Source organism: Dendropsophus ebraccatus, chromosome 12, assembly GCF_027789765.1.
Source record: "Dendropsophus ebraccatus isolate aDenEbr1 chromosome 12, aDenEbr1.pat, whole genome shotgun sequence".
NCBI lineage: Eukaryota > Metazoa > Chordata > Amphibia > Anura > Hylidae > Dendropsophus > Dendropsophus ebraccatus.
The window spans coordinates 72,362,513-72,386,785 of record NC_091465.1 but is presented as its reverse complement, the minus strand read 5'-3'; the positions used below and the strand labels follow the sequence as shown (position 1 = coordinate 72,386,785).

General features: G+C 43.9%; 1 long non-coding RNA gene across 1 annotated transcript; it reads left to right on the top strand.

Annotated features, from left to right (window-relative positions):
* Positions 1–210: 210 nt before the first annotated feature.
* LOC138769376 (uncharacterized) lies at positions 211–23,836 on the top strand. The gene is made up of 3 exons (XR_011359241.1): positions 211–343; positions 8,955–9,138; positions 23,557–23,836. It is a non-coding gene; the product is annotated as an uncharacterized lncRNA (long non-coding RNA).
* The last annotated feature ends 437 nt before the right edge of the window (positions 23,837–24,273 follow it).

Sequence of the window (24,273 nt, the reverse complement as noted above, 5' to 3'; positions counted from 1 at the left end):
TCAGCCATATGTGGGATGTGCGGCCGCTCCTCTCTCTCCATGTTGTGCATAATTTATTGTGTGCTGCTTCTTAGCTGGAGCTGCTGCACAGTACATTGTATGCGTGTTAAAAACAGCTGGTTGTTAATAAAGCTACTTCAGTTAAAAAAAAAAAAAGTCATTGTCCAATCACAGACTGATTGAACTGGCTGGTGAGGTTGGCGACCAACTGCCACCATCACTGGAGCTGTAAACAAGTCTGGTGGCGGCTGGGGTTGCTGAGGAACCATTTTCTGCCCATTTTTCCTGTCACAGACGCCTGATGGACGGCACAGCTCCCCGGTACATCCCAAAGCGTCTACTGGTAAGTATTACTGGTACACACCGCACACAGGACAGCGGAGGGGACACTGATCATGGGGGAAGACTGGTCATGTTAGGGGCCATGTAACTAGGTGACATTTATCAGACTGATCTGTACAGGACACAGAGGACATTAGTGATGGAGGCCATGGAGATCTGTGAGTGACATCGCTAAGACACAGCAGCCAGTAATCTGTAGTGTTATATGTTATGGCCGCCATTCAGATCATACATAGCTCTATAATCTGCCCATAGAGTAATATGGGGGTGTCTGCAGCCTCCTCAATAACAGATTGTGCTGCTCTATACAGACTGGGTATTAGAACATTAAGGGGAAATGTATCAAGCAGTCTAACAGTAGCAATGGCCTCTGTTGCAACCCATCACAGCTCAGCTTTCACATATTTATGAGCTCTAGTAAAATGAAAGCTGAGCGGTGATTGGTTGCTATTGGGAGCAAAGGACATTTGTACTGTAAAGCTGTCATAAATCTTACCCATAATCCCTATATGTGTCCATACTGTGTAAGGAAATGGTATCAGTGTCTAACCACTAGAAAGCCTGGGCTGGTAAGGACGCCAGGAGGGTCCACATTATGGGGCTGGGGCAGGCCTGGGCTGGAAAGGGCACTGGAAGGGTCCGCGTTAGGGGGCTGGGGCAGGTCTGGGCTGGGAAGTGTGTCGGGTGGGTCTGTATTAGAGGGCTGGGGCGGGCCTGATCTAGGAAGAAGAGGAGAAGAAGAGGAAACGAAGAGAAGGAGAAGAAGAGGAGGAATAGGAAGAAGAAGACTGGGGCAGGCCTGGGCTGGGAAGAGCTCCAGGAGGGTCAAAGTTAGGGGGCTAGGATGGGCCTGGGCTGGGAAGGGCACTGGGAGGGTCTGTGTTAGTGGGCTGGGGCGGGCTTGGGCTGGAAAGAAGAGGAAATGAAGAAGAGGAGAAGAAGAGGAAGAATAGGAAGAAGAAGACTGGGGCAGGCCTGAGCTAGGAAGGGCTCCGGGAGGGTCCGCATTAGGGGTCTGGGATGGGCCTGGGCTTAAAAGGGCACTGGGAGGGTCTGTGTTAGGGGGCAGGGCTGGGAAGGGCGCCATGAGGATTCATGTTAGGAAGCTGGGGTGGGCCTGGGCTGGGTAGGGCGCAGGGAGGGTCCGCGTTATGGGGCTGGGGTGGTCCTGGGCTGGGAAGGACACCAGGAGGGTCCACGTTAGGGGACTGGGGCAAGCCTGGGCTGGGAGGAAGAGGAGAAGAAGAAGAGAAGGAGAAGAAGAGGAGGAGTAACAGGAAGAAGAAGACTGGGGCAGGCCTGGGCTGGGAAGAGCTCCGGGAGGGTTCAAGTTAGGGGGCTGGGATGGGCCTGGGCTGGAAAGGGCACTGGGAGGGTCTGTGTTAGTGGGCTGGGGCGGGCTGGGAAGAAGAGGAAATGAAGAAGAGGAAAAAAAGAGGAAGAATAGGAAGAAGAAGACTGGGGCAGGCCTGGGCTGGGAAGGGCTCCGGGAGGGTCCGCATTAGGGGTCTGGGATGGGCCTGGGCTGGAAAGGGCACCGGGAGGGTTCCCGTTAGGAAGCTGGGGTGGGCCTGGGCTGGGTAGGGCGCAGGGAGGGTCCGCGTTATGGGGCTGGGGTGGTCCTGGGCTGGGAAGGACGCCGGGAGGGTCCACGTTAGGGGACTGGGGCGAGCCTGGACTGGGCAGAAGAGGAGAAGAAGAAGAGAAGGAGAAGAAGAGGAGGAGTAACAGGAAGAAGAAGACTGGGGCAGGCCTGGGCTGGGAAGAGCTCCGGGAGGGTCCAAGTTAGGGGGCTGGGATGGGCCTGGGCTGGAAAGGGCATTGGGAGGGTCTGTGTTAGTGGGCTGGGGCGGGCTTGGGCTGGGAAGAAGAGGAAATGAAGAAGAGGAAAAAAAGAGAAAGAATAGGAAGAAGAAGACTGGGGCAGGCCTGGGCTGGGAAGGGTTCCGGGAGGGTCCGCATTAGGGGTCTGGGATGGGCCTGGGCTGGAAAGGGCACCGGGAGGGTTCACGTTAGGAAGCTGGGGTGGGCCTGGGCTGGGTAGGGCGCAGGGAGGGTCCGCGTTATGGTGCTGGGGGGGGGTCCTGGGCTGGGAAGGACGACGGGAGGGTCCACGTTAGGGGATTGGGGCGAGCCTGGGCTGGGAGGAAGAGGAGAAGAAGAAGAGAAGGAGAAGAAGAAGAGGAGTAACAGGAAGAAGAAGACTGGGGCAGGCCTTGGCTGGAATGGGAGCCGGGAGGGTCCGTGTTAGAGGGCTTGGAAGGGCCTGGGCTGGGAAGGGCGCCGGGAGGGTCTGCATTAGGGGGCTGGGGCTGGCCTGGCTGGGAAGGGTGCCGGGAGTGTCTGTGTTAGGAGGCTGGGATGGGCCTGGGCTGAGAAGGGCGCAAGGAGGGTCCGCGTTAGTGGGCTGGGGCGGACCTGGGCTAGGAAAAAGGGAAGAAGAGGAAGAAGAACACTGGGCCAGGCCTGGGCTGGGAAGGGCGCCGGGAGGGTTCGTGTTAGGGGCTGGGAAGGGCGCTGTGAGGATGCGTGTTAGGGGGCTGGTGCAGGCCTGGGTTAAGAAAGGCACCGGGAGTGTCCGCATTAGGGGGCTGGGGCGGGCCTGGAGGGTCCACATTATAGCAAAGGACAGGAAAATTAGGGTTGGGATGGGTAATCGGGTTAGGGTGGAGGGGCTCCCTCATGGTGCCTTCACCTTGACGTGGTGAGGGAGCTTGCGTGCCTTGGTGATCCAATGAGCTAAGCTGGTGGGAGTAATACTCCTGGTGGGGTCACCCGTGCCAGACAGGTCAATCGGGAGAGGCCAGACTAAGCAAGGCACCGGGAAAAGTATTGGGCTGGTATTCTAGAAATATTTCAATATTTAAAATAAAATGGACATATACTATCAACAATCTATCACCTTTACTTCCTGTATCAGTCAGCAGGACACACCACACACATTGCTTTTTTCACCTTCTTCTATCATTGACTGATGCACCTTGTAATTATCAAGCAGGAGCTGACAGGACCCCTGCACCTTATATTCCTCTCCACCACTAAACTCTGCTTGTATTCCTGCTAAGCCTCACCCCTTTGTTAAGCCCCCCCCCTGTGTGTTAAGCCCTTTGGGTTTTAACTAAATTACTTTTCTGATTGTCACCCCTGCCCGGACTGATAAAGAGATTGCTTGTCCTCCAAGGTCAGACCTGCAGCAACCCTCAGTTGGTTGGGCCTGCTGGGAACTTGTAGATGAAGGATATGGGGCTAGCTGGATACAGGACAGGAATCTGAGGGATGGCTCCTCTCTTGCACCGTGCTGTATGAACTATACAGCTTTCTTTCACCACTGACTTGCTTTGTTGTGAAGTGCAAGGAGGTTGCCCTGGTGGAGAAAAGCCAGCCATGAGGGTGTTCATGGGTTGGCCCACTTAGCACACCAGTTCATCTGGCATCTGCCCTAATTGTCAGGTGGGCAGTCCGGTCCTGGACATGTCAAAGGTTTTTGAAAACAACAGGGACATCTGAAAGTAAATTGGAAACCTTATATCTATTCATTTTGCCATGTACAGAGATTAGGAACCCAGGATGCAAATCCCCATAGAGCCCATAACTTCACATGATCTGCAGTGCTAGGACCATTACGTTAGCTATGTCATGGGGGAACATTATTATTCTGTATTGTGAGTAATGTTTCTTTAAGTGATGATCCATTTTTACGTCCAGCTCTGAGCCCCCACTCTTAAGACGTAGGACCCTGGACATTTGCACGGTTTACCCTCTCACCCCATCATCGGTCCCGGTATACAATGTATATCTCTACGTCCTTCTTGCTGCAGATTATTCTAAGCTCTTTATAATGTATGCAAAAATAAGATTACATTTGCTGGAGGAGATACTTAAATCTTTGGAAAAATGGGGGTAACCAAGAGCTCCGGAGAGGGGATTAGGCAACGTGAAGGGATAAAGAAATGGGATTTATCTGGTGCAAACTGGGATTTTTTGAGGAACGGATATGAGAAGTGTTTATAATGCATAGGATGAGGTATACCGGACTCATGACATTGCACAATGATGAATGAGAATCATGAAGAAGAGTAAACAAAAACCTGCACGGCAAACCCAGCACCATAATAGGGGCTCAGTTTCCCTTATATACTGTATATTGGTCTTATATGTCGTCTATAGTTGTGCGGCATATCACTTGACTCCATACTTTGTCACTCTGGACAGATGCTACCAGGTAGTGATGCCCACTACTGTACCATTGGTACCCCCGCCCATGATGGCGTCAGCCCAGGAACAGCTGGACTGTATCAGCGGAGGAGGTTATTGATGACACTTGGCTGAGTTATTCTGTATCCACCCTGCAGATTCCGTCAGAGGTTAGGTTAAAATATCCAAGGACAGCAGATTGTAGCTGGAATTATAAGGCGTCTGTTCATTTGCTTTAATGATTTATATTTTTGATTCTCAGGGGTTGGACGGACAATGCATGGGTCAAGTGGTCTGGAGGGCGTCCATGACTTCAGCTCCAGATCAGCACAATGCTAATGTGTCCTCTGTGCACCGTCATTTAGAGGGTATTCCAGGCTCAGGAAATAAGTGTTATTCTTGGTATAATGAGTTAGACAATCTTGCATGACTTTCTATAGTTTGATTGTTTTTAGGATCTCTGCTTAAGTCATTCTGTAGTATCTTCCATCATTTATTTCTTTGGTATGTTGGTTATGTTGGTAACAAGCTGTGCCCCAGCTGTGGCCAGGACTCATGGATAGCCTTTGAAAATTAAAAGGGGTTATCTAGGATTAAAAAAAGCACCTCTACTTTCTTGCAAAAAAAAAAAAACAACAGTGCCACATCTGTCCTAAGGTTGTGTGTGGTGTTGCAGTTCAGCTCCATTCACTTCAATAGAACTGAGCTGCAAACCCTCAGCCAAATTGAGGACACAAGTTGTTTTGTTTCTGGATGAAAGAGGCCATGTTTTTCTAAACCCTGGATAACTAATTTATCCCTTATACACAAGATGGGTTAAATGGAACCGATCTGATCGATTGTGCTGATATGGTTCTCAAGGACGGGAAAGAGGAGGCAACTAGTCATTTGGGCAGGGAGCTGCCTGGGACTGGTCATGGCTCTGCAGGAATGATTGACAGACAGAGAGACGGAGTGTGCTTACAGGCAGAGAGCCACCTCTCTTGAGCGAGCACCAAAATTCTTGAGTGTTTGACTCGAGTAACAAACCCCATTAAAGTCAATGAAAGATTCAAGCATTGAACCAGGTGCTCGCTGCTCAGCAGAACGGGGTTGGTGTCTGATGTAAACACCACGGAAATAAAACGGGAACAGCAGAATCATGGTTCAGCCTTGATGCTCGATAGAGCACTCAACACCAGTGGCCAAGTATGTACACTGCTGCTCTATTCACTTAAGGGGACAATTGACCTCTGTTCTTATGCTACAGATGCCAGTGGGCAGACCTCCAGCAATCAGCTAGTTATCCCCCTATGATGTGAATAGAGGATATCTTTAATTTTGAGATAATTCCTTTAAAGGGAATATGTCAGCCCTACCTAAGGTGCTGACAGTGAGCTGTAGTTGGCAGTGACTTTTGGTAATTTTCCATGCAGCGGACTATGTACAATCTTATGTCTCCTACTGTACTGAAGAGGCGAAGAGGAGTTGTTTGTGCCACACTCTGGCACACCTCACCACTCCTTCCTCCTCCCCCTTTTTCTTGAATAATCAGTGCTGCCTGGCCTCCTGCTCGCTCAGCTGTCAGCCAGTGTCTCTGATTGCAGATCAGTCCTCTGTAGGCAGGTTATGTCTGAAAGAAACATCCAGATATAGTTTAATCTATCTAATTTAACTCCAAAACAGAGAAAAAAATTATGACCTATATTTTATTTTCATCAGGTAATTTGATCCAGAGACCAAACTGCTAGCAGGTCTCTAGACAGGTGAGTTACCCCTAGACCACAGCTCCCACACGTTTGGGGTCAGAGATTCAACTATATCTGAATGTTTCTTTCAGCCATAACCTGCCTACAGAGGACTGATCTGCAATCAGAGACACTGGCTGCCAGATGAGTGAGCAGAAGAGGGAGGAGGAAGGAGTGGTGAGGTGTGCCAGAGTGTGGCACAAACAACTCCTCTTTGATACTTCAGTACAGTAGGAGACCCGAGATTGTACATAATCCACTGCACAGAAAACCACCAAAAGGTACCATGCTCCCTAGGGGACTGCCAGCTCCAGCACACTGTGAGCACCTTAGGTAGGCCCAGGAGCTGACAGATTCCCTTTAATAGTGGTTTCCTATTGAAAGACAGCAAGCAGAGATCTTAAAAGTGGTGAAGGACCTGAAATGCAAAGTACATTAAAAAGCTGCAAAACATTTTATTATACAGTGATTGAGCTTTATTTAATAATATTTTATAAAACTAGAAAACCCTGACACCTGTGGATCGGATAAACCTTTGGATGTCCTTTTTAACTTTGATACACCCTACAGATTGGATATGCCTTTGGATAAACCCTATGTTAAAAGAATTTTTGCAATTATTTTTCTTCTGAAGTACAAAGACTGAGGATGGTCAGTAATTCACACATCATTGAGTACCAGTGTGAACTGCGGGAATGTATCAGGAGTATTTGCTACACAGTAAATCAAGGATTCAACAGAAGTCCATAGCCATCTCTGCTGTCTTATGAGAACTAATGATAGGATGTTATGATGCGGTTTGGATGTGAAGGTTAATGACTTGGAAATGTTATGGAACAGAACCAGCGAAGATGAAAATCAACCTTGAAGATGATCTGAGCTGCCCGAGAAGCTTACACAGGGGTAGTCTATGGATTGTGTGATAGGAATTCCAGTTTACAGATGAGGGAACACGAGGTTCGCTGATAACAATGATGTTGTGAGAATCCATAGACAACAACATAAAAACAAAAACACCAAGGAGAGATTCATGAAAACTGGTGAAAAGGATTCATTAACGAAAAGGCCAGCTGGAATCTGATTGGATACTTTGAGTTAAGTTACTAGGATGGGAAAACTGGGTGACAGTAGTTATGGCTTGTAATGGTCACTCAGCTTTTCTAGACTCCTGAATAGTAACACTAGTTACGGATTTGTGGTTTCCTAACACGGGTGTTGCTATCTTGAACATCCCTCACAAAAGCCTGTAACTCAAGTAAAGTGGTAATGAAGTCATGTATAAGTTTTGCCACAAGATGTCAGTAGTATGTGTATTCATGTATGTAGATTGCATAGCTGTAGTCAACTAAAGGTTGTTGTTTTATTTGTGATCTGCACACCAGTGAGAGTTATTCTTCTCCTCCATCTATCTTTATTCTTCTTTCTTTTTGCACTCTCTTCTCCACCACTCACAGGAGCTGTTACACACCCTGTAGGAAGTTGTCACATGGGGAGAGGAAGTGTAGACCTACACTTAGTCAGTTCTTTTCTGTTTCTTGAAGAGGCAAGACACACAGGCCAGGCATCCCTGTTGAGTTTATCCAGGAGCCTGGCTCTGCCAGGTTCCACCTCCAGGACAGTGCTAAAGACCTGCAGAGAGGACAAGTCAGGGATCATCCCAACCCATGCTGTGAACGTCTTTAAAAGTGCAGGACAGTATCTTATAAGTAGAGGAACTGATCCGGATAGAGCAAAGCAGCCAAGAGGCTATGTACTCTATCTCGCAATGCAGGTGAAACCATATAACTTTGCACACCTTGCTCAACTCAGGTAACTAGGACTGAGCTTGTGTCACCCTAGTAGGACGGGTCACCCGACACTGCAGGGCAAAAGGTGGTATAGTGACAAAGGTCGAAACATGGGCACAAGTATTCTTCTTCTTTCAAGTATTCTTCTTCTCCACTTCTCTGAACTCACTCTATTCTTCTCAGCACGCAACTAAGCCAGCACTGCTATTCCACGTTCACTACCTCTACAGTTCTTGGTGCAGATCTAGTAAAGAAAGAGTCTATTTATTTTACCGGGGCTCAGTGGTTATTGTACTAGCACCTACACAACAGCTACACCGTCCTTGGGTCATCTCCCCTTTCTGTGAGTGATGGTACCGACAGTCCAGGTGGGTCACATCTCCACTCCGGACCACCGTGATAAGTACCCAAGGGACCCATCACAACCTGGCAGGTCACCGACCATTGGGGAAGGGTATAGCCAGCCTCCAAAAAACTAAAAGCAGGTGTGCCTCCATACCTGTGTGTTAAGTCAGCACTTGCGTCACAACAACCTACCACCTGGCTGAGCTGTACTCCACGGACCAACCACCATTGTAGTGGAGTCACACCATGCCATCCAGCAAGTGACTGGTGGCAGCTGCCACAACACCACATGAGCAGCCACCACAGATTCATTCCTTTCTCCCATAATATGTGGAATAAGGCATATTTGCTGTTCTTCCCATTGTATAACATTGTCAGCTTTTATTTCTTCCTTCAATTATCCAGAGATTCAAAAGTTTAAATACACGTGGTTAGTATTTGGTAGCACAGATTTTTTTTTGTTGTCTATAAAGTTTTGGAGCCTTCTCAAGCGCACCAGGTTTGTTGTCTCCTTGCTCACCCGTGTTTTTTTTTGTTTTTACTTTTCTATGGCATTAAGGTAAAAGCTTTGTGAATGACACCCGCCACCCCACCCCATTTTTGGTCCCTGTTGATCCTGCTGTACCTCCTGTTCTTTTGCTTCTGGTCCCTCTCTACTCGTCTCTTCAGCCTTTCGCTGTGCAGGCATAATGGGAGTTGTAGTTTTGCAATAGCTGAAAGGCTGAAAGATTTCAAGCTAAAAGGTAAGTACTGCTACCACAGGTCACCTATTTCCTCATATGATGTCCTTTAAGCCATGAGAATCTTCTAAAGCCAAAAATTTGTGACACCACCCATAATGGTACAAATAGTTTGGTGTATGTAAACTACTGACTCCCTGGAATTTTGCTTTATGAAATCCTTTGTTTAATGGAACAATTGCTTGTGTCATGTCTGAAGTAGATATCCAACTTGCCGAGACTGGTGTTTGTTGGCACAGGATCTGTGGAAAGAGTGAATATGAGTTTTAATGACTAACCTAAGGGTATTGGAGCTCACTTAGAAAAAATGACATAAAAAGGGTTATTTTGATATTGTTCGGGGGCGGGCCTAGACAAAGCATGGGCGGGACTATATGGTAAAGATGAAACACATCAGCTATGCACATGATAAGTACCTCCACCGATAACAGGAAGAGGGTCTTTTGTCCATCGAGTCAATGGGACAGAATTCCTGGCTACTTTTTTATTGACTTGGCGAAGATATCTGAGTACAGTGCCCAGTTATCCTCAGCAGTCCAATAGCAAGTGGATAGGATAATGGTTGAGCATGTGTGATGCAGCTCCATTCATTTAGGGGCCAAGGGACCCCAGTTTTTCATGATTTAAGTAGTCAAACCCCAAGTGATCCAATACCTGCAAAGAAAAAAAATAACAAAAAAAAACCAGCTAAATAGACTTGACAGCAAATGGCAATGTATTATTATTATTATTATTATTATTATTATTATTATTATTATTATTATTATTATTTTACTTTCAAAAAGTCTGGATGAAGATCATTAACCCCAGAGATCCTGGGGAAGGCCCTGGAGTCTGAAGGAATGCAGCCAGCATCAGAGGGCACAGATGCTCCCCCTCGCCGGCTCCCCCACAGTGGCTCCTATTATCCACTGTAAACATTTGCCGCTGGCACATATGTTCCCATATTCTCTGTAATGTCACTCGAAAGCGGCCGAAGACAGGACAAACAGAAGGCTGAGCGGACCAGGACACATGTTACATTGTTCCAGTGAACAGATGCCTGAAGAGAGGCTGCCCGGCCCGCAACAAGCTGTGTGACAGATGCCTGCACTGGGTGGGAGAGGGCTCAGCCACTTGTGCCAGGGATGAAAGGGCACTCAGTCTGCGAACATCCAAAGACCGCCAGCTCAAATACTTACAGAAGTATCAAAATAAGCGGGAAGTACTCGAGGCGGAAAGCAAACGTTTTCATAGCAAGCAGAAGGGATTAAACATTTCATCAATCCATAGATAGATAGATAGATAGATAGATAATAGATAGATAGATAGATAGATAGATAGATAGATAGGAGATAGATATTAGATAGATAGATAGATAGATAGATAATAGATAGATAGATAGATAGATAGATAGATAGATAGATAGATAATAGATAGATAGATAGATAGATAGATAGATAGATAGGAGATAGATATTAGATAGATAGATAGATACTGTAGATAGAAGGTAGATAGATAGATAGATACATACATACATAGATACATAGATAGATGATAGATAGATAGATAGATAGATAGATAGATAGATAGATAGATAGATAGGAGATAGATATTAGATAGATAGATAGATAGATAGATAGATAGATAGATAATAGATAGATAGATAGATAGGAGATAGATAGATACATAGATAGATAGATGATAGATAGATAGATAGATAGATAGATAGATACATAGATACATAGATAGATAGATGATAGATAGATAGATAGATAGATAATAGATAGATAGATAGATAGATAGATAGATAGGAGATAGATAGATAGGAGATAGATAGATAGATAGATAGATATTCCACACAAGGATATGACAGCAGCACTCTCAAATCGTGTAAAAACGGTGATTTATTGGTTCATGGACACACTCAATAGCAACGTTTCAGATCCATCCATAGGATCCTTTTTCAAGCAAGTGAATACAAAATCTCCTTGGGAGGTATATATGTGCAAATACGCAAGTGACTTCATTTAGACTAATCAGTGGTTATCATGCAGAGTTACAAAAAACGTACAATAAAATACAATTAAATACATAGTGTCTGATAAAAAGGTGAAAATCTATCCAGTGTTATACACGTGATCTTTATATATATGTGAATATATGGTGCAAAATCATGTAAACAGTACTAATTATGCTTAATTATCTTACTTGGAGCAGCTGCGTAGCACCAACCACGGATGTCAGCCAATAGCAAACTCGTGTCTATGGGAAGGACTGTACCCGGGACTCCATCTAAGATGGTGTGACACGCACGCTAAAATGGAACGCACAGAGTGCGCATGCGTGATGGTGACCAATGATCTATTAGCTTGAATGGTAGTTATGGAAACCATGTGTAAACAGGGATTAGCGCAACATGCATATTGTCATACATACGAGGGCATACTTCACCGCTACTGCCTCCTATTAACACCAACTAGTCACGGATCACTCCCGACGAGGGTTCAATCCCACATGACATATAGTGAGTCCTGGTCAGCCTCGTAAAAACGATTTGCTGCAACAGGTTCACAAGGCTGACCAGGACTCACTATATGTCATGTGGGATTGAACCCTCGTCGGGAGTGATCCGTGACTAGTTGGTGTTAATAGGAGGCAGTAGCGGTGAAGTATGCCCTACTTCATACATGTCATACTTGTCATACATACGAGGGCATACTTCACCGCTACTGCCTCCTATTAACACCAACTAGTCACGGATCACTCCCTGACATCCGTGGTTGGTGCTACGCAGCTGCTCCAAGTAAGATAATTAAGCATAATTAGTACTGTTTACATGATTTTGCACCATATATTCACATATATATAAAGATCACGTGTATAACACTGGATAGATTTTCACCTTTTTATCAGACACTATTTATTTAATTGTATTTTATTGTACGTTTTTTGTAACTCTGCATGATAACCACTGATTAGTCTAAATGAAGTCACTTGCGTATTTGCACATATATACCTCCCAAGGAGATTTTGTATTCACTTGCTTGAAAAAGGATCCTATGGATGGATCTGAAACGTTGCTATTGAGTGTGTCCATGAACCAATAAATCACCGTTTTTACACGATTTGAGAGTGCTGCTGTCATATCCTTGTGTGGAATATCTACATTACACCGGTGGACCCAGGTGGGACAGCTGGCACCTAATTATTGCTTTACCAGAGTGCTGCGGACTTATTTTGTATAGATAGATAGATAGATAGATAGGAGATAGATAGATAGGAGATAGATAGGAGATAGATAGATAGGAGATAGATAGATAGATAGATAGATAGATAGATAGATAGATAGATAGATAGATAGATAGGAGATAGATAGATAGTGTTTAGATCTCATAGTCTGGTCACAGCTGCTGGGGTCTTTTCACCAGACAACTTTGTCTGGCACAGAGGGGTAGCACTTGGTTATGGCAGTGGTCCCCCCAGGGGAGGCTACTACGTTCTGTCTTCTGACTGATGTATGGTTCAAAAATTAAGGCAGAAGACTTCTATAACCTGAAACATTAAAGCTCATTTTTTTCATTACTCTTTTTATTACACTTCCACTTTAAAGTGACTGTACCACCAGGCCCAGGGTGAAGCACTGGAGGCAGGCCGACCCACCCTTAGTGGGAGGAAACCCCCGCCCCTCTATGGGTTTCATTGATTCTAATGTAGTCACGTCATGGAGGGGCTGGGGTTTCTTCCCACTTGGGGTGGGTCGGCCCGCCTCCAGTGCTTCAGCCTGGGCCTGGAGGTACAGTCACTTTAAGATAAAGGTACACAGTCTTAAACAAGGTTCCTGTTTGTCCTGGTTGAGGCTGGAACAGATTTCCAATTTTTTTTTGTTCTATTTTTCAGTCTTTAGGCTCCTAGATACGGTAGAGAATCACTTATCATTAATAATTTAGTCATTACCATTAATTATATTAATTTCCAGTTGCAGGGTAAATATCCTCAAAATGCGCAGACGTTTAGCTGCCAGGCACAAAAATAATAATCTGTGCGACAAAATAATATTTTATGCGTTAAAAATTAATTGTAAACATAAAACGTACTTTTTGTAAACACAATTGTGCAAGCTCAAAAATAACCTGTTCATGAAAATTGTGTAAATCTTTTTGTTATGTACAACATTTATTTTGCGTTCTTGAAGGAAATTTTGTGACAATTTTGTGCATTTTGTGTGACAAAAAGGACCATAAATAAACAGCGCCCCATACAGCTCCTTACTGCACACTGTCCTGGCTCCTGACTAAGGCTGGGTTCATATGTGGCACTGATACGTCAGCAAAATGGTAAAATAAGATGCAAACGTATCTGTGCAGAGTCTCCTGGGCCCCATTCTAGTCTTCTAGTGACTACGTTCACGGCATCTTTCAAAGGTATACAAGTTTTGTCTCAGGCTCAATCCTGCTGCAATCCCTTTATTATTATTATTAGTATAATTATTATTTATTTATAAAGCGCCCTTAATTCCAGAGCGCTATCCAATAGATAGGGGTAACAAACAGGAACATTACAAGATCAGGACATATTACATGAAGGCAAATGGCAGACTGGTATATGGGGGAGAGGACCCTGCCCGCGAGGTCTTACAATCTATAAGGTACGGGGAGAGAAACAGGAGGTAAAGTGCAGCCGGTCACAGTGTGATGCAGAGTTATTGTAGGTTGTAGCCTTGTTTGAAGAGATGGATTTTCAGGTTACATTTGAAGGACTTGATGGTGGGTGAGAGCCGGATGTGTCGGGGCAGGGAGAGCCGGATGTGTCAGGGTAGCGAGTTCCAGAGTATGGGGGAGGCTTGGGCAAAGTCTTGGAGGCGGTTGTGCGAGGTAAGAACAAGGGGGGAGTGCAGACGGAGGTCACTGGAGGATCGAAGGTTGGGTGAGGGACGGTAGCGGAATATCAGGTCAGAGATGTACGGAGGGGACAGGTTTTGGACAGCCTTGTATGTCATGGTCAACAATTTAAAGTAAATATGTTGGGCAATAGGGAGCCAGTGGAGGGATTGGCAGAGAGAAGAAGCAGAGGCAAAGTGAGGGGAAAGGTGGATTAGTCGGGCAGCAGAGTTTAGGATAGACTGGAGGGGATCACGGGAGTTAGCTGGAAGGCCAGAGAGGAGAGTGTTACAGTAGTCCAAGCGGGAGATAATGAGAGCATGGACCAGCAGTTTGGTGGAGTCAGGGGTGAGAAGAGAGCGGATTCTGGAAATGTTTTTGAGGTGAAGGTGGCAGGAGGTGGTTAGAGCCTGAATATGGGGTTTATAAGACAGGGCAGAGTCAAAGGTGACCCCAAGGCAGCAGACTTGGGGGACAGGGGATAGAGTACAGCCATTGATAGTGATTGACAGATTAGATGGCGGGGTGGAGCGGGATGGGGGAAAAAATGATAAGTTCTGTTTTGTCCATGTTGAGTTTTAGAAAGCGGGAAGAGAAGAAGGAAGATATGGCCGATAGACACTCTGGAATCCTGGATAGCAAAGAGGTGACAACCGGACCAGAGAGGTAGATCAGTGACATCCGAACCAGAGAGGTAGATCTGAGTGTCATCAGCGTAGAGATGTTACCTGAAGCCGTGGGATTCTATGATATGTCCCAGGCCAGAAGTATAGCCGGAGAAGAGAAGAGGCCTGAGTACAGAGCCTTGGGGAACACCAACAGTAAGGGGGCGAGGAGATGAGGGGGTGTGGGAGTGGGAGACACTAAAAGTGCGGTTGGAGAGGTAAGAGGAGATCCAGGAGAGGGCTGAGGAAGTGAAACCAAGGGATGAGAGGATTTGTAAGAGGAGAGAATGGTCAACTTATCTAAAGTAGAGACCACAGGTGAGGTGTTCCAAATGACAGACACAGCTCTGCTACATCTCTACTTACATAGTGGTAAAACGTATGTCATCGATATATAAAGCTCTGTCTCACCCGGTTACCTTTGCATTTTATAACAAGGTAGGAATCATATCATTGATTAAAGGAACATGTATACAATATGTCACTAATGTGCCAAGTGAGAAGCATAGATGGAGACTGAAGAGGTTCCCATACATATATGGTAAGTGTAAGGCGGGTGGGTAAGCCTGGCATGCTTGGCCACCCGTCTGTGCACACTGCCCTCCCTCCCTCCTCCTATATTCTCCCTCCCTGCTCATTCTCCTTTCTCCTTGGGAATTCCAGGAATGTGATAAGAGATGCAGAAAACCAAAGAAACCAAATCCTCTTCACTCCAGGAGGGGGAAGGAGTTAGAGAGTCAGTGAATTATCAGCGAGGGCTCTGTGCACCTGACATAAAGTATGGGAGGAGGCGTTCATAGCCAGCAAGGCCGGAATTCCTTATTACACTGCTTATTATCATACCCTGGCATCTTATAAACACACCGCGGGCACTTGCATAAAACGACTCTATTCGTATAGAATATAGAGTGTTGGACTTAAAGGAGTATACCATCTACAGTATATACAGTTATGGCATATGTACATTACATTAAATAAAAGTCTAATAGGGGTACATGCTACCTCTGGGACCCTCACCAATTTTATGTCTATTTTATGTATCGCACCTAGAAAATGTTCATTGTATCCATGATCAGAAGGAAGGGGGTCGGAGGAACTTGGTGGGTTTCATCTACAGGTGGGTGTCCCAGACAATGGGCCTACACCTTCACATGTGTCCCAATTGTCCATATTAAACGTACCCCAGGCTTTTTGGTAGATGAGGACACCACCTGTCCTACCTCCATGCTGAAAGACCCTTTACTAGCCAGCCAGCACTCAGATGTCCACAGATGGGTTACTCTCCCTTCTAGAGGGGATTCTGACTTGGCATATAAGCCATAATTATTTTTTAGGCAGGGTTCACACACAGTATATTTTAGGCAGTATTTGGTCCTCATGTCAGGTCCTCATAGCAAAGAGTGGATGGCCGTGATTTAAGGTGACAGTGTCACCCCCTTTGTGCATTCTGACATGTCTACACAGGTGTAAATTTTTAATTTAGCGTTTTTCATACCTTATTTCATATCATAGGTCATGGTGTTTGTTCAAGTAAAAAGTGTCCTTTTATCAACTGCAGATTGTATTAAGTGGGCATGGCCTTGCGGCATTAGCGCCACTTAGCCCCGCCCACAACGGCACCGTTGGCCGCCTATTCAAATGGCTGACGAGGGGGCGGGCCAACTGTGGCCTTGTGGGCGGGGCTAAGTGGTGCTAATGCCACGAGGCCCCGCCCACTTAACTTAATCTGCAGTTGATAAAAGATGACTTTTTACTTGAACAAGCACCATGACATATGATATAAAATAAGGTATGAAAACCGCTACATTTACCCTTTACACCTGTGTAGAGATGTCAGAATGCAAAAAGGGGGGGGGGGGGGGGGCGACAGTGTCACTTTAATGGCAAATATTTGCTGTTATCTTAAAACAACGGCCGTTGTATTGAAATAATAGCAGTTATTTACCGTTATATGGCGGCCATCCACTCAATTACAACAGTGTGTGAACAGAGCCTTTCTGTGCTTTCAATCCACTCCTGGTTTTGGTTGCTATGAGGACCACCATACTGCCTGAAATATACTGTGTGTGAACCCAGCCTTAAAGTGGTACTATAGAGAAAATGTTTTCTTTTCAAATTCAAGGGTGTTAAAAACGTTATATAGATGTGTAAATTACTCCTATTTAAAAATCTCAAGTCTTCCAGTACTTATCAGCTGCTTTATGTCTTGCAGAATGTGAAGTATTCTTTGCAGTCTGACACAGTGCTCTCTGCTGCCACCTCTGTCCATGTCAGGAACTGTCCAAAGAAGAAGAGGTTTTCTCTGGAGATTTGTTCCTGCTCTGGACACTTCCTGTCATGGACAGAGGTGACAGCAGAAAGCACTGTGTCAGACTGGGAAGAATACATCACTTCTCACAGGACATACAGCAGCTGATAAGTACTTAAAGACTTGAGATTTTTAAATAGCAGTAAATTACAAATCTGTTTGACTTTTTGAGACCAGTTGATTTAAAAACATTTTTTTCCCTCAGGGTAAAGCCCTTTAAGAGTTGAACATTGGTCTGTAGGAAAGTGCCGGTAGGTGGCACTGTAGAGCGATCTTTTTTCATTTAGGAGATGAGCTACTTTACATCCTTTTTCCCATGGCACATTGCAATGCTTGTAAGACTACATATACCTGTTTGTAAGACTCCATAGTTCTCAAGGCAATACACATCTCCCTTTGTCCCATATAGACAACCCTTTCCTCAAGCAGGTACCCCGACAGATAGATATATATTGCCAGTAATATGATAGATATATAATGGCAGTAATATGATATATATATATATATATATATATATATATATATATATAATGGCAGTAATATGATAGATATATAATGGCAGTAATATGATAGATATATAATGGCAGTAATATGATATATATATATATATATATATATATATATATATATATATAATGGCAGTAATATGATAGATATATAATGGCAGTAATATGATAGATATATAATGGCAGTAATATGATAGATATATAATGGCAGTAATATGATAGATATATAAGGCCAGTAATATGATAGATATATAAGGCCAGTAATATGATAGATATATAAGGCCAGTAATATGATAGATATATAATGGCAGTAATATGATAGATATATAGGGCCAGTAATATGATAGATATATAAGGCCAGTAATATGATAGATATATAATGGCAGTAATATGATATATATATATATATATATATATATATATATATATATATATATATATATATATATAATGGCAGTAATATGATAGATATATAATGCCAGTAATATGATAGATATATAAGGCCAGTAATATCATAGATATATAAGGCCAGTAATATCATAGATATATAATGCCAGTAATATGATAGATATATAATGCCAGTAATATGATAGATATATAATGGCAGTAATATGATAGATATATAATGCCAGTAATATGATAGATATATAATGGCAGTAATATGATAGATATATAAGGCCAGTAATATCATAGATATAATGGGGCTGGGCCACAACTGGTGTGTTGCTGTTTTGTAGGAAGAAGCCATGTTTTGCTAATCCCAGATTACTCTTATGGAGCTGGGGGAAAAAGTTATTGCAAAAGCGCCAGTAACCTTTATCATTGTGAGTAAATTATAAAGTGTGAAAAAAATTATTGTCTCCTTCGAAAGGGAGGGAGAAATAATAGCAGAAGCAACTCCCATTGAGAGGGCAATAAGAGGCATCCATTATCAGCATTTCCTCCGTACATCACAATTCTCCATTACCACAAGCCGCCTTATTAAATAAACCCTCGTATGTTTCCCCACAAATGTCTCTATTTAACAAATGTCTCTTCACGCCTTGTCACCAGCAGATTCACAGATCCAGACTGAGCAACAAAGTCTTCAGCAGCTGCGGAGTTAATTAACATAATTAAGATTTTTCTAATCAGCGGCTCCGGCTCCCACACAATCAAATATTAATGTTACATGGAATTGGAAATGTTTCTGCCTCGTTCCTCCGGCAGCTGAAGAATGTACTGATCAAAGTCACAAGTCTCTATATGCCACCATGACAGCGACGATTACAAAGGGGTCTATTGTGTATTATACATAGATAAAGCTACCAGCTCATTACCCTGCATACATCCATATTACAGGTGCAACACCTGGACCCCTGCGCTTCTTCTGAACCAAACTTAGGTCACCATTGGGTTTAGGGTATGGGTGAACACCTTGGTGGTGCAGGAATTCAAGACAGGTTTCCTTACTCATAGGACACCCTTTAGAATTGTTTCTGAAGGGTGGCCATGCCGGAAAATTTAAATTATGTCCTAAAACTGTCCAGAATTCTGGATGCACTGCTTGGCAGCCCAGGTCAGCGCCAGCACCCTGGCAATACTGCGGGGTGCTGACCCTTCAACTATTCATGCTCCTAATCAAAAGGGCATAGGGCCCATCGCTTATTACAGATACCATCGCTTGACACCCCCCACACACACCGATCTCCTGCTATGCCGGTCCCATAGGTTTCATTCTATGGTCAGGCAGACTCCGTCGTCTGCCCAAAGAATTGACATGTCAATTTTTTGGGCAGATGGCTGAATCCGCCTGATAGGTGGAATGGAGTCTATGGGATGGACGGAGAGTCAAGCAAGAGCGCCAGGAGGGGGGCAAGTGACAGAATCCGTGGCAAGTTATCATTGTGAATTCTGTAGTGTGCAAGGGCCCTTACAGTTAATTGGGAACTATTAGCATGTTAAACAAATCTAACCTGCTAATAGCCCTGGGTGCTGAAGTTGAAGATATATCTCTTACCGTCATCCTCGGCTTCATTCCTGTGCTGTGCGCCTTCTGCTCCTTTAAAGGATCAGCAGTAAAGTAGGCTGGACCAAGGTGGAGGAGAGAATGAAGGTAAGAGACCACTGGCTTAGCTACTATAGAGGCAGGGAAGGCAGTTGCTATGGGGCCCGTGGGGGGAGGGGGCCTGGGATGCACAGATAAGAGCCTCCTCTGTCCTTCTGCTTAAACCCTTATGTACTGCAGTGTGTAAGTGACCCAGTGTTATCTTACATGCTTCAACACAAAAAAGGGTTAATAAGCTGATAACCTCTGACCTCTGTTCTCTGAGCTGCTGCAGAGGTCAGGGGTTATCAGTGCAAAAGTAGGGAAGTAGAGAGCTAATTGTCTTCTGCCTATTAACCCTTTTTTGTGTTGCAGCATGTAAGAGAACACTGGTTCACTTACACACTGCAGTACATAAGGGAGTTAAGCAGAAGGTAGTCTGCTCCTGCACCTATGTATATAACCATGAGGCTCCTAATAGGCCCTTATAGGTAAAAACAGTGATGGACAGAACAAGCAGACATTGGCTTCCTGCCTCTGCCAGTCGCTGCACACAGGATTCTGCCTCTGGCCACAAGAGTATATAGTGTGTAGGGGAGTTGCACAATATATAGTTAGTGCACAATAAGGAGTTATCAGCCGGTTAGATTCATCTAACCTGCTGATAGTTCCCCTTTTAATGCGGTGCTGTGATTGACATGGCCAGGAGCCAATCACTGTCAATCACTCCTATGGGGAGCAGAAGCACCGCTGCAGCCTGTAGCAGGTAAGTACATTTTTTTTCTCCTCTGTTTTTACAATCAGGAAACACTGACGGTTTCCTAAAGCTTTCCTGTTCCTGGTGTTAGGGGTGTATATGGTCCCACAAGGTATATCAGCTGAAGATGAAGCCAATGGTGTTCACCATGAATTTTTATAGTGTACCCATCGTTACTAAAAACTTTTTGACATCATAGACAAATGTCAAAAATTTTCAGTGGTCTTAGACTGAGTTTTTAGGCATGTACCGATCGGGAGAATGAGCAGGAAGAAGCATGTCCTCTCCCGAAAAAAGCGTCAGACTTCATAGAGTTCCATTATAAGTCAGATAAGCACTGTTATACCCCCCCCCCCCCCCCCCCCCCCAATCTACTTTATTTCAATTTTGAAAGAACAGATATCTTGGCAAAAAGCACAAGGCAGGCACACGTGATAAACAATAAGATCTCAAACCAGAAATAAAGTTTCCTTATTGCAAACATACAGCATCACATGAGACTGCTCACCAGTATAGAGAATGTATCGCCTAGATTTGTTGTTCCTGATTACATCCAGATACTGGAGCATGTGATTTTTTCTTATTTGTTTCTATATTCTGATTGTAGCTTTTTTAAATTGTATTTGTAGCAGATTGTTATGGGGGTTGTCATTAACAGCATTTAGTGACATGCTTTATGGCAAGCCTCATGGACATAGACACAATGAACATCTTCAGAACCTATTGTTTGTACAGGAAATATTTGTAAGTATTTTCTATGGACTTATTCCGCAGAAGAGGGACTTCTATAGTTTTTGTCACCACTGCTGTCACTTCTCACTGCAATGCTGTACAGATCGCTTTCCAGCAGTCTCCTCCTTATCATCACAGACAGAACAGAAAATCTCAGCTTAGTGTTAGACCTAGTGGTGAGAAAAAAAACTGCAAGATTTCAGGATTATTTTATCATATAGATGGATAAAATTGAAAATGTGAAAAAAACACAAATTCTTAAAAAATAGGTTAACATAAAAATTTTATTTTAACAATAGGTCATAGGGTCATAGAGTCATCAAGCTTGGCTGGAGGGTTGAATTCCTCAGAGAGAATAGACTTTAATGCAAGAAACATCCTGTTAGGTTGCCATATTGATCTAATACAGCCATATAACAGTGTTGTTGCGGATTCTATCAACCTATTTTTATAGTGGCAGGTTGATGTATAGGATTGTGGCTTCCTAAGACATGTAGTCCATGAAGGTCAATCAAATCTAGGCAGCACTAGTGCAAAAATGTGAGCTTTGCAATATCATAAATTTAGCAGACACTTAAAGGGGCTGTCCAGGATTGTAGAAATATAGACGCTTTTTAAAAAAAAAAAACAAAAAAAAAACAGCATCAGACTTGTTCTCAGGTTGTTTGCGGTATTACAATTTGCCTCCATTCACTGTAAAGGAACTAAATTGCAATACCACACATAAACTATGGACAAAAGTCGGGCTGTTTCTGCAAGAAAGCAGTTTTTTTTTTTAAGCTAATCCTTGAAAATCCCTTTAACATTTTTTGTGCTGGCAATCTATAGATTCCCCTATCTATTCCCCTAATCTATTTGATTCCCCTAATGAAAATTAAATGTAGATATTTATATTTTTCTTTTTTTTCATCATTGTATCATTTTGCAAGTGCAAAAAAATCCCAAATAGGTGCTAATTAGTTTTTGTTTTTTTACAATGATGGTAAAAAATAAATTAATACTTTTCATTCCCATCAAGGGAATTGAGCCCAAGAAAAATAACCTGTTGTTGAGTTATCCCTAAACCACAGCTCCAACACAACTATACCTGATTGCAGAACAGTTTTCTGTTAGCAGTTTATGTCTGACATAACCACTCAGAGACACTGTATGACAGTGTGAGCGAGCAGGAGGCCAGGCAGCAGAGATTATTCATGAAGAAGAGGGAGGAGGAAGGAGTGGTGAGGAGCGGTTATGTGTGCGACACAAACACAGAGCCACAACAACTCCTCTATGACTCTTCATTACAGTAGGAGACCCGAGATCACACAAAATCCACTCCATGGACAGATTACCAAAAGGTACTATGCTCACAAGGGGACTGCTCACTACAGCACACTGCAGCTCAGGTGCTGACAGATTCCCTTAAAGACTAGTGCAGGATGGCAGCTTGTCATACACAATATAAAGCCGCTATCCAGTTCTACTTCCTAGCCAAAGAAGCACATAAAAGAGAAGGCGCCTCGTAACATGGATCCTCATAATGGTGAATATACTCATTTTCATGTAGTTCCCTACTCCCTTAAGAACGCTATACACTTTAGACACCCGATGCTCGCAATGGGTTCTGCCATCAATATACATTGTATAGGGTTTTCCCGACCCTCCACTGAGAGATGATTTCAGTGGAGATAGATGTCAGGCGTGATGGAAAATGACCACCCGAACCCTTTGTTTCAGGTGAGGTAAGTCGCAGCCAGAGCTCTCCCACTGCAATTTACCTCTCCCCATAGAGAACACATGGATTGCTCGGCCATATCTTAAAAAAATATAGCACTTCAATAAGTCGATAAAGATGAGGCACTCACCCTTTTTGTCTTCTTAAAAGCAGATAAAGTTTTATTTTACATAACTGCAGGTACAGACACAGACATGTGGACGGGCGACAGCCTGTTTCGCGTGCGTTACTCCACGCTTCCTCTCGGCCCCGGCCGAGAGGAAGCGTGGAGTAACGCACGCGAAACAGGCTGTTGCCCGTCCACATGTCTGTGTCTGTACCTGCAGTTATGTAAAATAAAACTTTATCTGCTTTTAAGAAGACAAGAAGGGTGAGTGCCTCATCTTTATCGACTTATTGAAGTGCTATTCATATGGACTTTCACAGATGATTGAGCACCACCCATAGTCACGTAAGGTCTTTTTGGAGAAGTGTTCACATGGTCCGGTTCACCTGCGGTAGTGCCGAGATATTTTTTTGTGGTAACTTAAAAAAATATACTGTCAACGGGTCTGAAGCCATGTGCCAGGGACTGAGTGATCACCATAAACATCCACCGTCCTCTGCAGCTACCAGTCTCTAATCTTAACCCGAAATAATGAGTATACTCATCAGTCATAGCCCAAATGCCACAGGCCTCTATATGTTTTACATAAATCAAAGAGACATGTCACGGTGATTGATTCCCATCACTGGTAATCAATGTGATCAATAGTGAGCAGTCCAGTGGTGATCGGTCCATGAATATAAATGTGTTTGCACGTGCCACAGAGGATCAATCACTCACATTACTTTCCTCTTTACTTCTATAGCTGAACAGATGAAAACCACATAGAGGAAGCACCAGAGGACGTCATCCATCAGGCCAAAACAAAGTAATCACGCCCCTGTCTAGAGCCCATCAATATTCAGCTGCCGCTCAATAGATTTGTCTTCAGTCAAAAGGATTTAATCCTAATTAGAGTTAATTGGATTGCACAGAAGTGGGAATATGTGGATGATACATGCAAAAAACAGCGCCACATCTGTCCACAGGTCATGCAGGGTATAGCAGCTCAGCTCCATCCACTGCAATATAATTATACTGCAAGACCAGATATAAACTTTCAACAAGTGGGTGCTTTTTTAGGAAGATTATTTGTATCTTTGTGTGTGGGGACTGGTGTATATTTTAAAAAAATCTTTTAAATCAACTGGTGCCAGAGATATGTAATTTACTTCTATAAAAAAAAAAGATAAATGTTTTAGTACTTATGATCTTCTGTATGTCCTGCAGGAAGTGATGTATTTTTTCCAGTTTGGAGAGTTTTTCTATGGGGATTTGCTACTGATCTTGACAGTTCCTGTTAGGGACAGAGGTGGCAGCAGAGAGCACAGTGTCAGACTAGAAAGAAAACACCACTTACTGCAGGACATACAGCTGCTGATAAGTACTTGAGGACTGGAGATTTTTTTTTCATAGAAGTAAATTACAAATCTATATAACTTTCAGGCACCAGTTGATTTGAAAGGGGAAAAAAAATCGCTGG